The sequence below is a fragment of the Octopus sinensis genome, linkage group LG18, assembly GCF_006345805.1.
Source record: "Octopus sinensis linkage group LG18, ASM634580v1, whole genome shotgun sequence".
Classification (NCBI taxonomy): domain Eukaryota; kingdom Metazoa; phylum Mollusca; class Cephalopoda; order Octopoda; family Octopodidae; genus Octopus; species Octopus sinensis.
This window is the reverse complement of record NC_043014.1, coordinates 12600391-12615364: the sequence shown is the minus strand read 5'-3', so window position 1 is coordinate 12615364 and position 14974 is coordinate 12600391. Positions and strand designations below refer to the sequence as shown.

Below are 14974 nucleotides of genomic sequence, written 5' to 3'. Positions count from 1 at the left end.
CATACATACATGTATGGAAGTGTACTTCTACATATAGTTCATCATAATTTAATGTCTGTTGTCCATGCTAGCATGGGTTGGACGGTTTAACAAGAGCTGGCAAACTGGGGAGCTGCACCAGACTCCAGTCTGATTCGGCATGGTTTCTGTGGCTGGATGCCCTTCCTAATACCAATCACTTTACAGAGTGTGCTGGGTACTTTTACATGGTATCGCACAAGCATTTTCATGTGACACTGGCACAAGTGTTTTTTACTTGACATAGGACTCTAGCAGGCTAATCTTCATCACCAGGGGGACTGGCCTTAACACTTCTGCTGTGGAGCACAAGTCTTCTCGAGTACAGCAAGGCACCAGGCATTGCTTTCTAACTATGTTTTCAGGTTTGGCAACACTGTGCGGCACCTTGCACAAGTGTCTTTTACCATAGCACTGGGCTGACCTGAGCCCTGTAAAAAAAAAAATAGAGCAAGCCTGTCATATGTATGCATCTGCTTACCTTGACATCATCCTCCTCACACCTCTAATTGCTACTACCACATCCCATTTTCACCTACCTCGACAGCTTCTTTGTAACCCCTACCCAAATTGCTGTCCTTTCTCTCTCTCCACATCCATGACATCAAACATGCTCTGTTTTTCAAAGCCTCCTCTTGCCTCATTTTCTCCATGGATATCAATGCATTTGACATTGTCATCCCTAAAGATGAAGTCTTCTGCACCTTCAAACATGTCCTTCACACCCTGCACCACAATTTATCCTTGTTCCTCAATTGTTTCTTCTTCACAGGCAAAATTTACAATTAAGTCACTGCAGTTGCTCTAGAAACAAAGAATAGTACCCAACTATGTCAGCTTATTTGTTAGTTACATCAAGCCTCAAAATTTTTTCCCACTTCACTGGTCCCACTCCAGAGCTATATGGCCATTTTGCCTTGACTGTATCAGCACATCTCTTTCCTGCAAGGAGCGAAACTCTTCCATCACCTTCATCAACTCATCTCTCACCTCCTCCAAATCTGATAGCTCCCTTCATTCCTTCAACACCACCATCTCCATTGACCATCTTATCTTCACCCTCTCCTGCCATCTTCTAGAAACCCACCAACTCCCACTCCTACTTTGACTCCTCCTCTTCATACCCTACACACACCAAGTGTTTCTATTCCAGTTTCTGCCTCTGACACCTCTGCAGCTGTAAATATGACTTCAAAAACCAAGCTTAACACAATCTGTCCACTGACTTCTCTCCAATCCAAGCTACCCCTTCCTGCATTGGTCATATCTCAGCCTTTACACCCTGTGTCTGTAATCTTATCCATTGCATTCCTTTTCCTCTTACCTACCACTCTGCCCTTACAAAGCACCATCCTCTGCCTCTTCCATTGCCTACAATCTAATGCTGCCACTTCTTGCTGCTTCTCTCATCCACTCATTTATGCCTTTAAGTGTGCTAAAACCTCTACAGCCTCCTCTTCCATAGCTTCTTTCTCCCTACATCTTGTTCCCTCCTAAATCTCTTCCTTGCTTCTGTCAATGCTACCCTAACTGCCCTTTCCTTTCTAAAACCACCATCCTCATTGGATCCAACTTCCATACCCTTCATATTAGGGACTGTTGTTGCCATACCTCTAGTAATCTGATATATGTACCCTGGGACAAATCAGCTCCCAAAGGGTTAACAGGTTTGTGGAACACCTCACTGATATCTGACACTAGCAACGGCTCACCTGTCTCTTCATATTTCCATTTTGCCGACCATTCCACTCAATTCATTTAATCTTCTGCATGGCTACCCACCATGATCCCATACCACTCACCTCCAGTGGGAACAGGAACTCATTTTCTCTCTTATATGCCTTTTGGTCCGGATTCTCTGCCTCAATTCTTACTTTTTCACTTCGCCTGCTCCATCACTATATCATTCCTCTGATGCCCTCCACTCACATCTTTCCCCAGTACTGATACCACTTTCGCATCAAAGCACAAGCCCTCAACACCACTTCTGCACCAAAGCACATGCTCTCAACACACCAACTGTTTCTACATACATACACACATATTTGCAAACACCTCATTTCTTCTACCATCTTATCCCCTACATCCCAGCACACTCACACATATATACCCACACATACTCAGCCATTCAACCACCAATTGTCTCCCTGAAACATACCAACACCAACCACCAGCACTCTCACATGTTTCACACTTTTTTCTCCACTTATACATGCATACATATATACACACACGAACTGGTATCAGGATGCACACCGCCCACACGCATTCCTCCTCACTTCACCAGTCCTGCTTTCCTTGACAGCTGTGTATTACACTTTCCTTCCCTCTCCACTTCCTGTTTATTACCACCAACTCTTTAGGTAATACACACACACACATTGTTTCAGCTACTACTTACCTCCCTTTTTTTCTTCACTCTTCTAAACAGATTTTTTTATCCTTCAAACCCTACCAAATTGTTTCACACCCTGCACCTTTAGCTAACCCTTTAATATTTTGCATTGCTGCTCTTAATCATTCAACACAGCTACCTCTCAGTGAAATTAACCAGAATCTCCTCCTTGAGGATTTTACTAATTCCTTACCATCTTTTAGACACTCATGAAATCTCTCCAGATTTTTTACCAGTTTTGTAATTTAAAAAAAAAAAGAAGTTTTTTTTTACTCTTTTCTCCTCTTCCTAGAATACTTTTGCTTTTATTTCCTTGATAAAACATTTCACATTCACTCCATCTGTCACACCCTCCACATCACTTTTGGTTTCTCATTTGCTCCACCAAATATTTTTTTAACATAAGTTTCTCATAACCCTTTGGACACTCCATCAATCCTCTTCCAGGCTTTTTCCCAGTGTCCTGTAATTCTTGAATGCTTTTTCTTAATTTATTCTTCAATCTCTCTTCTCTCACAGAGCTCTTAATTATTCTTTCTTTTCTCCCTTTCACTTGTTTCAGTCATCAGACTACGGCCATCTTAAAGAATATTTAGTCAAACAAATTGACCCCAGTACTTATTTTGATTCTTCTTTTTTAAAGCCTGGTACTTATTCTATCGGTTGTTTTTGCCAAACCGCTAAGTTATGGGACATAAACGTACTGACAACAGTTGTCTGGAAGGAGACAAACACTGACACAAAACACACACTCATAAATCTCCCTGTCTCTCTCACACTATATATATATATATTCTTTCTCTCCTTGTTTTTTCTGTGTCCCTTTTTCTATTCCTGAGCGTTATACTAATACATCTGTTCGTTTTGTACACCACCTGTCTTCGTCTTTTGTTTTTTTCGTAAACTCTCCCTATATATATAATGTTAAATTAGAGATAATACCACTATTAGGCTAAACCTCGCTAAGATAAATATTTCAATCACCTGAAGATTGACTGTAACCATAACTCGAATTAAGAATTGGACAGCCATGAAACGATCGTAGTGTTTTACTCATTATCTTTTATTAAATTTTTAATAATTTTGATATATATTTAAAATAATATAATTTAATTAATTCTATGTATTGGCTTAAGTTTTTCATTGTTTGATTTGCCTAATAGTGGTTTTATCTCTAATTTAATATAATATAATATTTTACTATAAAATTGGATTCAATCCTAAATCTGATTTTTCCCTGTAAGTTTGGATTTATTCCCTAATATTTTATTATATATATATATATATATATATATATATATATATATATATATAAAGAGAGAGAGAGAGAACTAATTATCAATCTGAGCAAAATACTTCATAAGCTCTGTGGCATACCAGGCTAACAATATTTAGATTAGTGAAGAACTCCAAGCATTCTTATGGAAAGGCCCAAAAGTTATGGTTCATCATAATTCTATATTGTAAATCCATGGATGAGCTCCAGACAAACTGGTTTTTACACAGAGTGATACATAAGAAACAAGCTAAAAATAATGGTCATTATATATTTTTCCTTTATTGGAGCCAATATATATTTATATATACCTATATCTATATATATACACAATGGGCTTCTTTCAGTTTCCTTCTACCAAATTCACTCACAAAGCTTTGGTCAGTTCGTGGCTATAGTAGAAGACACTTGCTCAAGCTGCCAAGCAGTAGGAATGACACTCAGAACCCATGACCATATGTCTACAAAGCTAACTTCTTACCACAGTCACACTTGCACCTTTTGTTTATTTTACACCCATCCTTTCTTCCATGAAAAACATTCTCACACTCACATCCTTGCACATATCTATCACCCCTTCCACATTCTTCCGGCCTTCCCATCTGCCTCAACTCTCACACCTGCTCAAACCTTTTCACTTCCACATTTTCTTCACACATACTTAATGACTACATAGTCACCCCCTACACACATACACTTCTCCCAAATACCCCACATACCCCACCCAATAAGTCTGCTTCCAGACACGAATACACTCCTATATTAGCACATATACATCCACCCTCTGCTCCCTTCAAATTTCATGCCCATCTGTTTCCTGACCTCATGTTCATTATTTCTTCTCTCATTGACTATTCCTCTTTCCCACTCGCCCTATTCTTTTTCTCTTTCCTTTGATGAAGAACTAATATCTGAAACGTTACAGCTTTCTCTTCCTGTTAAAGCATTAAGCTAATACCATGTTTCTTAAAAGTTATCCTTCCTGCGTTTTTTTTTTATTGTTCTTTGCATTTACACTATATATATGTATTCATATGTGTGTGCTCTCTTGTCGTGACATCGCGTGATAGTTGTAAATGAGTGCCACCGTCATACAAGCAGTGTTTCGTATTTCCAATCTTCAATGGTAAAACATCCAGTCACGGGGAAATATTACCTTGCTTAGAAACACGTGAATATTGAAGACAGGAATAACATCCGAGCGTCAAACATCCGTCTGACCCATGTAAGCATGGAAAAGTGAAGAGGACATTAAAAACGACGATGATGGTGATATATATATATATATATATATATGTATGTGTGTGCGCGTGTGTGTGTTAATAAAATAATGAAAACTCAATACAGGTCAATAATGGAGTAAGAATTTTTTTTTAAAGTAAACGAATGATTTAATGCTTCGCTGACTTCCATCAGTCTCAGCTGAATGGATAATTTTCAAGTAAATCCGTAACAGCAAACAGCTAAGAGAAAATACCTTAAAAAATTGTCCTACATCCCACACTGACAAACTAATGGGAATCAAACAGTCTTAAAACATAAATTCGTAAAGCTCTTACAGACAAACGTTATATAAATTTACTTAAGAAGAAAAAGCTAAAACCAGCTAACATAAAAAAAGGTTTTTACTTATTCTGTAATAGAGTTTCTAGTTTTCCCAATCCCCTATAAAGTACTGACTCAGCTGTTCTCTTTGTCTAATTTCTGCTCATGTCAACAACATTAACTGTTCCCAACAATTTAAAGTTGGTTCTTTAATACTGAAGTTAAATATTTTAAAAACTGGTACATTAAATGTAATTTAATTTAGATGTTTCATAGAGACATATATAAAAAAAAACCCTGTAGTTATATAGTAGTTTTATATTATTAATTCCTTTCATACTATGTAATCTTTAAAAAAAATCATGTACAAATGTCTCTTTAAAAAAGAGAAAACCTAATTTCGAGCTTTAGGCGACTCTAAATTAGACAAATACAATAAAGAAAAAAAAAAAAAAAACGAAATCGTCAAACGTTTTTTAAATTGTTAAAATAAAAGAAGTGTCAATTTGAAATTTATCTATTGAAATAAATATAAATTGCTAATATGACAAACTTGAACTCAAAGCAAGTGGAACAATAATCAATGTTTGATAGGACCTGTACTCTTAATTTCACATGAATTAGCTGGTCAATGTGTTGCGCCGTCTATCAATTAATTGGAGTATATAATATTCACATGCACAAAAGATAATAGTCTTCAAAAAACCGATTAGTTAGACAATTAATGACACTTGAATAATAAAGCTATATAATTCATAGCGAAGCGAGGTTGTGTGTGACGATTCAGTTATTTCCAACTTTGCTCTAAGACAAAAATTATATAGCAGAATATACCTACTTATAAATTGAATTAGTATTAAAGATCGAGATATGAGGCTATTGATTGATTGATATAGCCATATTGTAACTAGCAACTAGGTATGACTTAATGAAAACAGATTATCGTGATGAACTGCGCCTAATGAACAATCTGATCGATTGTTTATGACAATAAAAAAAGGCAATTAATACAAACAACGATGAAGGGATTCGAGAAAAAATAATCCCATGTATTTAATAGAAAAAATAAATTGAAAATCGAGAAAAATTGACATTAAAGTTTGTATGCAAATCATATGTTGTGTTTATATTAGGACTTAATAATTTCTTAGAATATTATTAAGGTTTTGGGGTTCGAAGTTATTATATCGATTTATATTATAAACTGTACTGTCTATAAAGTTGGTAGATGGTATACTACTTTAAAATGTACATAAAAATGTCATAATTATGAAAATTAGAAAGAAAGGAAGTAGAAATTTATACAAAATCAAATGAAATAACGAATTTAAAAAATAACAATAAAAAACAGGCTGGCAAGAGATAATAAAACTATATTATTCTGGTGTTGCCTGAGAGAGAAGCTTTAATGAGCAGGATCCAGGAAGAGTGTAGCACAAATCGAAAATTCCTCCAAAACTATAGTAAACAAACTGTAAAATCGTCATCCACATCGCCTCACTCTTACTAAATAGAAGACACACGGCACATATTTATATTATAAAGAGAATATATGGCAAAGAGACAGAGTGTGGTTTGAATTTAAAAAGAGAAACCACAGTATCAAATGACTTGTGAACAGTGGTAGTCGACTAAAATAAAGTTTATGCTGGTACAATATTAATTTAGGGATGTAATGATGTTCTACAAATTTAACTTTGACAATTATTTTTACTGGGGGAAGAAAAGAAACCTCTAAAATTATGCAATATTTGAAAGTAGGTGATTATAAGAATGGCTTTAAAATTATCTGAAATGTTTTTAAAATTATTTAAAAAATATGTGATGAGCAGGTGTGAAAGTTTATCTTTAACATTGGGAAGTAAAGACATCATCGGTTTCTGAAAAAAACATTCAGAAAACACTTGAAGATAAATAAATTTAGTAAAAAGAACCAGAGACGGCGACAAGCATGTAATGTGAATAAGGGAAGAGGTTTTAGGTGGGTGAGCATGTACACACAGTATATAAACAGATGTTTTAGAGAAAAGAAAGAAAATATTGCTCTTACCCGAAAAGATGCTATAATAAACTTATCCTCAACAAAGTTCCAGTGAGAAAGGTTATTTTGTCTTTGAGATTATTATACTTGATAACAGTGTTAATTTTAAAAAGAAGGTAAACGATACAGTTGAAATATTCGCTGACGCTGTTGTCATCTTGTCCCAGGGCTAAAAGACGATTCTCCAGGCTGGAAGCATTAGCACTCCTATCAGATGTGACACTCAGATCTTCAGTACAGATGTCCGAATCGATATTAAGAATTTGGTAAGAAACACTCATAGCAAAGATTATACATGTGACGGGCTGATAAAGAAGGAAATAACAGAAACGGTCAGCGCTTGTAAAACCAATAACAGCTTCTCCCGCCTCCTGATTTTGTTGATGTCGCAGGTGTTGGTATTTCTCATTGGACTGCGTATACACAGACATCACGGTTTAGTTAAAAGGGGCGAGATGGTGCTTAGCACTGCAGTAAATGCTCGATCGCTACAGTGTGGCGACAATTTGCCGAGTAGGGAGAGCAGTAGAGCTTTGTAATGACAACGGAGATGGATGGTGACGCCATCTTGACTATTTTGATGTTATTCAATATTCCTCCGCCTCACCACAGCCTCGTTTTCAGCTGGTGCTTTTCATTAATCTGTCCCTGTCCATACGAAACATCTTCCCCCACTGACGCACTCGCTCCAAATTATATTATATATACTTTACTTTTAAACGTCTACACCCATAGTAAATCCGCGAATCTTATAAAAGAAAAACCAGACCATTTTTTTTTAAAAAAGAAAAATCCAGCCGCAACATTAATTACCCACTTTATAAACGTTGTCACTTCACTTTTCCATCGGTGACCTGAAAAATTATTAAATTTCGCTTAACTCAGCACTACTGTTTTTCAAATGTGTTTTAATGTATATTTAATCACGCACCGACCCATTCGTAATTTTTATTTTACTAGGGCATTAAAAAAAAGCACACATACAAGACCGTGATGTTTTATTAATTTATTTTAATTTATTTTTTTATAAAATAAGTTTTCTAAATTAAGTCAGTTTCTCTTCTTGCCAAAACTGCTACATTTTTTCCAAGACTGGATGTTTTACTATTATGTCCCTTTGGTAATTCAGAAAAAAATCATCCGTGATGGAATATTATCGTAAGAAATGCTAAATATTCATTATTATTTCTATCTTCAAGCCATACTTTAAACTTCTTTTGTTACAAACCATTAGTCGTGCCCGAAACTTTTTACGCCAGGTGTAAAACAGCAGTTCGGAAACTTGTTAAACTTACAGGTGTCATGAGTACATTCCCTGATTTATATATAAATTTTCAAATAGATGAAATGAAATTTTGACTCCTTAATTTTTCCCTGAATTTAGAAGTTTCAAACTTTGTTAATATTCCTGCAATTACTGTTCTTTATGCTCCGAGTTCAAACCCCGCCGATGTCAACTCTGGTTTAATTGCCTACACCCTCACTTCAAATTTAAGACCTTGTGCTGTTGTCAAAAATCAATATTTCTATAATTGAATGGTTACCGGACAGAGAATAGAACAGAGTTTATATCCACGCAATTTTTTTTATACATTCGTTGTAAAAAGCTTGCTTACCAACAACTTGGTCACGAGTTCAGTTCCACTGCGTGACACCTTGGGCGAGTGTCTCCTACTATAGCCCCTGGGCAACCCAAGGTCTTGTGAGTGGGTTTGGTGAACGAAAGATCAAAGAAATCAGTCGCGCACGCGTATGTGTGTGTTATTTATTTATTTTTTTGTGAGTTTACGCTCTTGAGAGAGTTCAAGCTGGTTGCTTAACAAAGCAACAAAGACCTTTGGAGTTAAGAGAGTTCCCAGTGTTTGTAAATATATGGTTGAGTTGGTTGAACTGTTGAAGCATACAGCCAATTGCGAGCATCTATTCACATAGAAAATCTCGGAGTATTTCTGGAATGTCTTACAAATCTTCACTGTGCCACTAAAATGTTGGATTTGGCGAGCTGGCAGAATCGTTAGCAGGCCGGGCGAAATGCTAAGCTGTATTTCGTCTGCCATTACGTTGTGAGTTCAAATTCCGCCGAGGTCGACTTTGCCTTTCATCCTTTCGGGGGTCGATTAAATAAGTACCAGTTACGCACTGGGATCGATATAATCGACTTAATCCGTTTGTTTGTCCTCTCTGTGTTTAGCCCCTTGTGGCTAGTAAAGAAATAGGTATTTCGTCTGTTTTTACGTTCTGAGTTCAAATTCCGCCGAGGTCGACTTTGCCTATCATCCTTTCGGGAGTCGATAAATTAAGTACCAGTTACGCACTGGGGTCGATGTAATCGACTGGTCCCCTCTCCAAAAATTTCGGGCTTTGTGCCTAGAGTAGAAAAGAATATGTTGGATTTGGCGAATCTAACATATTATTTCTAGGTTTTTGTGCAAATTTATTGGTACATAACCTAATGCACCTATATATATATATATCACTGTGATCACCGTGACCTACCAGTTGTTGCTACACATCGCTGGTCACAATGTGGTGGTGGTTCACACTAGGGAGAATATAGTCTTTCAAGTAAATGCATATTTTATTGGGTCATTTTCTGGTTTGATGAACGAAATTCAGTGTGAATGTCATGGTGGATGAACGAACAAAACTTCAAAGTGTTACAAAAAAAAAAGAAAGAATAGGGAAAAAAAATTATTGGATTTAGTTTTATCTCAAATTCAAAACCAATTTGGATTGCAGTTTTCTTTTATGTATGAGACCAATAAATTAATTACATTCATTCCACTGCTTTATTGACTCTTCCTTCTATAAAATCTTGTTTGCTTTTAAACCAATATTTGAAATTTGAGGCAGTCTCATTCAGTCCCCAGAAAACATTGCTAAACATAGCCACGGGCATAGCTGTATAGGTAAGAAGCTCCCTTTGCAACAATGGGGTAAAATATAAGAAGCCCAGTATACCCATCATGACTACCTGTCTGATAAGGGTACACCAGGCATATGCATCACAACCATATGTGCGCGACATGGTGATCTCATATCAAGATAAACAGCGCATGACCTTGCAGGTGGGGCCCAATTAGAATTTTCTTCTGGTCGAGTAACCCATCCTGCTCAAAAGGGTTGCTTAAGGATGTTGAATGAAATACCCATGTTTCCAAAGGTGAATTATTCAAACCCAAAGAATTCCCCTCAACACATGGCTATGATGCTCCCCCACTATTTCTGCTCATGATCAGAGATGCACATGTAGTCAGCCACTTAGGGACATGGTCAACTGGTTAAGGTCAAACAACTGACAAGCAAATCTGTGGTATTCAGTAGAATATTTGCTGTAGCCCATCTTTTATACCGAGACAAAACAATGTACATGATAACACAATCAGTTAAGATCAGAAGCCACTGCCATGGCTATACTCTTTTTACTCTTTTACTTGTTTCAGTCATTTGACTGTGGCCATGCTGGTGCACTGCCTTTTAGTCAAGCAAATTGACCCCAGGACTTATTCTTTGTAAGCCTAGTACTTATTCTATCAGTCTCTTTTGCTGAACTGCTAAGTTACGGTGGTCAAGCAATGTTGGGGGGGGGGACAAACACAGACACACAAACACATACATACATATATATATATATGACGGGCTTCTTTCAGTTTCCGTCTATCAAATCCACTCACAAGGCTTTGGTCGGCCCGAGGTCATAGTAGAAGACACTTGCCCAAGGTGCCATGCAGTGGGACTGAACCGGAACCATGTGGTTAATAAGCAAGGTACTTACCACACAGCCACTCCTGCGCTTATCTTTACATTCTGAGTTCAAATTCTGCTGAGGTCGACTTTACCTTTCATCCCTTCAGAATCAGTAAAATAATTACCAGTTGAGTATTGGGGTTGATGTAATTGACTAACCACTTCCCCTGAAATTGCTGGCCTTTTGCCAAAATTTCAAACTGTTAAGGCAGTGAATTGGCAGAATCATTAGCATGCTGGACAAAATGCTAAGCAGCATTTCATTTGTCCTTACGTTCTGAGGTCGACTTTGCCTTTCATCCCTTTGGGGACAATGGAATAAGCACCAGTGAAACACTGGGGTCAATGTAATCAATTAATCCTCTTCCCCAAATTTCAGGCCTTGTGCCTATAGTAGAACGAATTATTCTTTTCTACTCTAGGCACAAGGCCTGAAAGTTTGGGGGAAGGGGCTAGTTGATTAGATTGGCCCCAGTATGTAACTGGTACTTAATTTATTGACCCTGAAAGGAGGAAAGGCAAAGTCGACCTCGATGGAATTTGAACTCAGAATGTAAAGACTGACAAAATACCTATTTCTTGACTACCCACAAGGGGCTAAACACAGAAAGGACAGACAAATGGATTAAGTCGATTATATCGACCACAGTGCGTAACTAGTACTTATTTAATCGACCCCGAAAGGATGAAAGGCAAAGTCGACCTCGGCGGAATTTGAACTCAGAATGTAGCGGCAGACGAAATACTGCTAAGCATTTGCCCGGTGTGCTAACGATTCTGCCAGCTCACCGCCTTGGAAAGAATTATTATTATTATCATTATTATTAAGGTGGTGAGCTGGCAGAATCGTTACCATGCCAGGGAAAGTGCTTGGCGACATTTTGTCCATCCTTGCATTGTGAGTTTAAATTCCACCAAGGTCAACTTTGCTTTTCATCCTATTGATTAAGTGCCAGTGAGACACTAAGGTTAACCCTTTCGTTACCAACCCGGCTGAAACAGGCTCTGGCTCTGTAGTACAAATGTCTTGCTTTCAAAAGTTTTGAATGGAAATCTTCCACCAAACCTTAGTCACAATTTTGGTTCCTAACACTAACTGAATGATAACTAAGTTATTTTACTAAATTCTTTGTTATATTTAAAGTAAATGAAAGAAACGCAGAGCATCTCCAAATAAATACAGTAACAAAAGGGTTAATGTAATGGTCTACTCCCTTCCCCTCCAAATTCAAGTCTTGTGCCTATTGTTGAAAGAATTATTATCATTAATATTAAGGCGGCAAGCTGGCAGAATTGTTAACATGCTGGACAAAATGCTTAGCAGCATTTCGTCTGTCCTTATGTTCTGAGTTCAAATTCCACTGAAGTCAGCTTCGCCCTTCATCCTCTTGAGGTCAATAAAATAAGAACCAGTTGCATACAGGAATCAATGTAATTGGCCTTGTGCCAAGATTTGAAACCATTATTAATGGAAACATCATTAGAAGACATTTTCTTACATAAAAAACAAACTATATTTGGCTGCAATTTGAACCTGCATCCTGCTTAAATTAAAATCATCTCTTATGTCACAGTCGTTAACAGTTCTACATTAATCAATTCATCTGTTAAAATTTGACACTTTGCAACTGACACTGAAAGAAGAAGGAATTTAAAAGTGCAAGCGATGTTGTTTGCATGAGATTGGCAGGGAGATAAAAAAAAAGAGAAGGAAATGGGGAAAGTAAGAGAGAGAAAGAGGGAGTGAGTGAGAGGAGAGAAACTTAAGTGGGTGATAGAAAGGGCTTGAAGGAAGAGAAAAAACTGACTGGAAATAGCTTTCAAACAGGAGCAAAAAGAGAGGCAGAAATAGTAAGATGCAGAGATGGGGGATCGTAGTGATGGTGAAGAAATATACAAAAAAAGGATGAGGCGGGAAAGATGGACATACAGTAACTTACATATATATGTATATGTCTTTTATCTGTTTCAGTCATTAGATTGTGGCCATGCTGGAGCACCACCTTGAGATTTTTTTGTTAAACATATCAACCACAGTACTTATTTTTTTCATTTTTTTTTTCTTGTAAAGTCTGGTACTTATTCTATTGGTCTGTCTTGCTGAGCTGCTAAGTTTTGGGGGCATAAACACACCATCAACATGTATATGTATATATATACATATATATATGTATGTATGTATATATATGTGTGTGTGTGTATATATATATATATATATATATGTATATATATATATGCATATATATATGTATATATATATATATATATGTGGAGGTGCAATGGCCCAGTAGTTAGGGCAGCGGACTCGCGGTCGCAGGATCGCGGTTTCGATTCCCAGACTGGGTGTTGTGAGTGTTTATTGAGCGAAAACACCTAAAAGCTCCACAACGCTCTGGCAGGGGGTGGTGATCCCTGCTGTACTCTTTCACCACCCTTTCTCCCACTCTTCTGTTGGCCTGCTCCCTTAGCCAGCGGGGTGGCGTCATTCGAAGGCTAAAACAATGCGAATGCATTGTGACCAGCGATGTGTAACTATATCTGATGGACTGGTCGGTCACGTGATCACGTGATATATATGTATATATATATATATATTATATAAAATCCGTTCTGTGTGTGTGTCTTCTAGGATCTCGGGCATCCTCCATCTGATTGTGCTCAAATTTCATATGTAGATACTGACGGTATCAGGGCGTGTTTAAGTCTTGAAAAAATTACAAAAATCGGTTCTAGGTGAGAATGCTATTGATAAAGTGAATAAAATCGTTTTTCTTTGGAATAAAAAAAAAGTCTATCTTTATTTCTTCTTTTGTTAGTGCCTCAAATTTAGGTAAAATCAGTGTTTCTCAAAGGGGAGGCCTATGGGACGGTCGGACACGTTGTTTTGAGAAAATTTGGTTTAAATGTTTGACAACTCAGCACGACCATTGGACTGGGGGCGTTTTGCTCGTATATATATATATATATATATATATATATATATATACAAATAAGAAAATGGAGAACAATTTAGTTTTCTTCATTTTCTTATTTGTATTATAAATTAACGGTAAAATATTTCTTTACCTTCACCCGTTTAATACAATAAATAAGTTAATTGCATTGCAATTAAAAACACTTATGTATTAAGAATTTGGGTACTTTACCAACAGTATATTGGATAAATACTATCCCTTAGTGGGTTGGATCCATAACCCCTAACTTACTTTGTGTTATATATATATATTTATATTTATGTATGTATAAATAATATATATATATATATATATATATATATTTATGTATATATGTATAAGCACCATCCGAACGTGGCCGTAGCCAGTACCGCCTCGACTGGCTTCTGTGCCAGTGGCACATAAAAAGCACCATCCGAACCTGACCGATGCCAACTCCGCCTCGAAAGGCTTCTGTGCCGGTGGCACATAAAAAGCACCATCCGAACGTGGCCGATACCAGCCCCGCCTCGACTGGCTTCTGTGCCGGTGGCACATAAAAAGCACCAACCGATCGTGACCGATGCCAGACCCCTCTGGCACCTGTGCAGGTGGCACGTAAAAAGCACCCACTACACTCGCGGAGTGGTTGGCGTTAGGAAGGGCATCCAGCTGTAGAAACACTGCCAGATCAGACTGGAGCCTGGAGCAGCCCCTGGCTCCCCAGACCCCGGTCGAACCGTCCAACCTGTGCTAGCGCGGAAAACGAACGTTAAACGATGATGATGATGATGATGTATGTTTATGTATTTATTTCTCAAGATTCCTGGTATGAAATCATGTGTTGAAACAGATATTGTTATATTTTGGGATGGTCATTTTTTTTTCTTTGCCAAATAAACACACACGCTATATATTTGTTCTTCACTTGAGATTTTTTATTGTTCCTATTTTATGTCATTGTTTGGAAATCTTCCATTACACACCCTGTGACCTCTTCAGTGACTCTCCATCCCATA

The 14974-nt window shown here is 37.3% G+C and overlaps 1 protein-coding gene across 2 annotated transcripts in view; it reads right to left on the bottom strand.

The window, feature by feature from the left end:
• Positions 1-8167, bottom strand: part of LOC115221292 (flocculation protein FLO11-like) — a 53167-nt gene extending 45000 nt beyond the window's left edge. For both annotated transcript variants that reach the window (XM_029791439.2, XM_036510719.1), the window contains exon 1: positions 7285-8167. The gene's annotated coding sequence lies outside the window, so the exon portion shown is untranslated. The remainder of the gene's footprint in view (positions 1-7284) is intronic.
• Between the last annotated feature and the right edge of the window lie 6807 nt (positions 8168-14974).